We start from the raw sequence: 3,480 nt of genomic DNA, 5'->3' as shown, positions 1-3,480 counted from the left end.
ACTGACAAGGAAGCTGGGGTGGGGAAGACAAAGCAGGGGAAACGTCGGTTTTTATGGAGCTTGCAAACCTGAGCTCAAATATTAAAAATGCTTTCATCAGTCTCCTTAATCCAGAGAAATTCTTTTTGGCTTAGATGGGAGGAAAAAATCAGTCCCTTAAGGGGAAAGCAAGAGGAGAAGGAGGTAATAAGGATGTGAGTCAGACGCAGGGAATGGCTGGCAAAGGCATTTGTTTCACGAGGCGGAGGAGTGCTGTTCTCAGCTGATCGAACGTTGCGGACCCCTGGGAAAGCCCGCCTGCTTCTTACTGATTTCTCTCTCCAGTTATGATAAAATTTTGACTCCATTAAGTGAGGGCAAGGTGAGAAAAAAAAAAAAGAGCTGTCTCTTTCTTGTTCACTCCTTCCCTGGGGAATAAGCAGCATTCGGGCTCCAAAGCTGTGTTTTCCTTTGGGTTTTGCCTTTTAATAGGGGTTGCAGAAAGTGGTTATAGACATTTGAGGGGAAATAAAGCCTGTGGTTTATTAACAGGGCTGGTTTTAATCAGCAGCGATTTGACGAGGGTAACATTAGAGCTACAACACTGATAACTGATACTATGATTTTCTATGCTTTTAACCCCAAACTGAAGTCTTGTGGATTCACAGACAGAAATGCATTTGTTTCCCTGACCAGGCTGTGGGGAGTGAGTGTTTTGTGAGGACAGCAGGAGAGAAGGGCCCAAGAGACTGGGGGCTGGGGCAGCTGCCTCAGGGCATCTGATTCTCAGTCGGCATTCCAGCTTCTAAGAAGTGAGCCTTGCAGACTTGAAGCCTTCTCAGTTAAGGCCGCTGGAAGTGACAGGAATGGGGGAAGGCAGGTCCCAGCTCCCCATGTGATGGGTAAGTATCCTGAACCCCTCTTGGCAGACCTGAGGTGATATCTCAGGTCATGGGACCCTCCGTTTCCCAGAGGCAATAAGTAATGTTGTTCCTTCCCTCTAATAAGAAAGTTGAAGAAGTCTAGGCCCGCTTCCAGGCAGAAGGCTGCTCTTTAGGGTAACCCAATCCTGTCCTACCCAGAACAAAATCTCCTGGATCTCTCCCACCCAGTCCATTAGCTAGCATGACCTCTGCCAAAAGCATTGCCAACATCCCAGCAAGCTTACAGTTTGACCTTAAAAACTAAGGTCAAACTCCTGCATTAGTCAGCAACTATAGTTTGCCATATTTGCAGCCAGTTGAAGTAACCGGGTTTTCGGGAACATTCTCCACTGGAGTAAGGCACTTTTTTTTCAGTTTTGTTTTTTTTTTTTAAAGGGGAAAATGGAGACCCAGCATCTCTTTTTTTCCGACTGACTGCTTAGTAGACAAACAAGATGATGCACAAGGCCCCTCAAGGCATCTGGGGGTGAGGGTGATGAGTGGACAGACTCATCCCCACCAGTCATCCCAAATTTTCTGCCACATTCTGCGTTCCTATGTTTTAATGGACACAAGCTACTCTTCCCAGGAGAGAGAGGGCTTTGGTTGTGTACAGATTCTTTCTTGTTCTCATGGCCAGAGGGGCACTGGGCAGTCCCCAGGCTCTCCCCTGTGTTCCTGGTGAAAGGGGTCACGTCACCAGGAGATGGCTGCCCGAGGTGACGGTGGCCTGCGAGGAATCTGTGAGTCTCTCCCCTGCAGGTGAGGGTTAGCTTTGCTCCTCCCACGTGCCCTTTCACCTCTGACCACACTGCCCTCCTGTTCCTCTGCAGTGGGCATCTCCTGGAGAAGCTGCCCAGCTCACAGCACCAACTCCTTCTTGGGACCCCTCCTCCTGACTCAGGGGGGTGCTCGAGGAAGCTATGTCTTACCACCCTTGGCTGAGAAGTGGACACACAGCTCTGGAGCCATAGAGTCTCTCTTCAGAACATTAAATCACTGGAGAATTGCAGAGACTAGGATTTGTTAGAGTTAAATCTCTTTAATGGCAATGTTCTACAGTGGTGGTCACTGAACATTTTTTGTTTTTTTTTTCGTTTTGCGTGGGTTAAAAAAAAGTGGGACACGCATTCCCAGTATATATATATATGTTTTTACATTATACATATCTACTATTATTATTACCTAATATCTAAAAGCACACTACATAGTTTGGGTTTTTTTAAATGAAAAGTAAATATGACCCCAGTAGCAACAAACATGCCTAATGCCTGGATCTCAGTTTCTAATACCATTCTCCAATAAAAAGAAGCAGGACTCCTTGGATAAATGGTTGATTCTAGGACTGGTGTGGAAAATATAGAAGATTAGCCTGGGGCATCGTGTAATGACAGAAAGTAAGAAGGCACTCAACCAAGACAAAACAAAATAGCATAATAATAGGGGTCTGTCAAAGGAACACAGGAGCCAACTATAAGAGCTCCTAATGGCCAGAGCGATAAAAGCATAAGCAACAAAACAAACAAAATACTATAAAATAAATATCCATGTGTCCATACTGATATAAATAAATGATTGGATAAATAAGTAAATAAGGAAAAAGAGCAAATATCAGGTACAGAATCATTCTAAATAATTTATGTATCTCATAAACTGCATACTACCATTGTTGTTAGAATGTTATTCTTGTTGCTGATGTTATTATAATCTTTGTATCCTTTGTTAACCCAGTGGTCAAAAACCTATTACTTAAATAAAAAACTATTTTAACTAAGGTGAATATTACCTTTAATAAATTAGTATGTTCCCCTCTTATCCTGTTAGCACATGTGCATTTCAACAGGACCTTTCTGGAGAAACACCTATGGAACTTAGAAGACGTGAGACTGAACGTTTATGGTATGAAGCCGGGGTAGTCACTTTAGTTAGGGGCAGGCTTCATTTCTGACTCTAGTCCCCTCCTGTGGTGGAGACCTAATCTACTTTTGCCTGAGACTTTCTTTGCGTTTATTCTTAATACATGGAGACTGAGGTAGAGGACTTCAATGCCTATGGAATCCTATGGATTCCTTCTTTTAAATAATGTTTCTGTTAACCTTTTCTGTGTAACAAAACGCCCCCAAACTTAGTGTTTTAAAACAGCAATGAATTACTATTTTTCAAGATACTATAGTTGACAAGGCAGTTCCTCTGCTGATTTTCCATAGGGCCACTCAGCTATATTCGTTTGAAGGGTCAGCTGGACTAGACTTCAATCACTCACATGACTAGCAGGTGATGCTGGTCCTTGGCCTGGGTACCTGGGTTCTCTTCCCTATGGTCACTCATCCTCCAGGAGGCTAAAGTTGCTTCCTTACGTGGCAGCCTCAAGGTAGCTCAAGACGGCAAGAACAGAAGTTTCAAGCTCTCTTTAAGGCTAGGGTTCCAGAATTCATGCATCATTTTAACAACATTCTATCAGTCAAAGCAGGTCACAAGGCCCGTCCATGATTAAAAGATAGGGAAACAGATTCTACCTCTTAATGGGAGGAGCTGCAAAGACTTTGTGCCCTATGAAATCTGCCACAGACAGCTATGT

The 3,480-nt window shown here is 43.8% G+C and overlaps 1 long non-coding RNA gene across 1 annotated transcript; it reads left to right on the top strand.

The window, feature by feature from the left end:
• Window positions 1-262: 262 nt before the first annotated feature.
• Window positions 263-1,955, top strand: LOC122710191. The gene is made up of 3 exons (XR_006345846.1): window positions 263-361; window positions 676-881; window positions 1,736-1,955. It is a non-coding gene; the product is annotated as an uncharacterized LOC122710191 (long non-coding RNA).
• The last annotated feature ends 1,525 nt before the right edge of the window (window positions 1,956-3,480 follow it).

The sequence above is a fragment of the Cervus elaphus genome, chromosome 16 (assembly GCF_910594005.1).
Source record: "Cervus elaphus chromosome 16, mCerEla1.1, whole genome shotgun sequence".
Taxonomy (NCBI): domain Eukaryota; kingdom Metazoa; phylum Chordata; class Mammalia; order Artiodactyla; family Cervidae; genus Cervus; species Cervus elaphus.
Note: the sequence above shows the minus strand (reverse complement) of the source record. Positions and strands in the feature narration are given on the sequence as shown.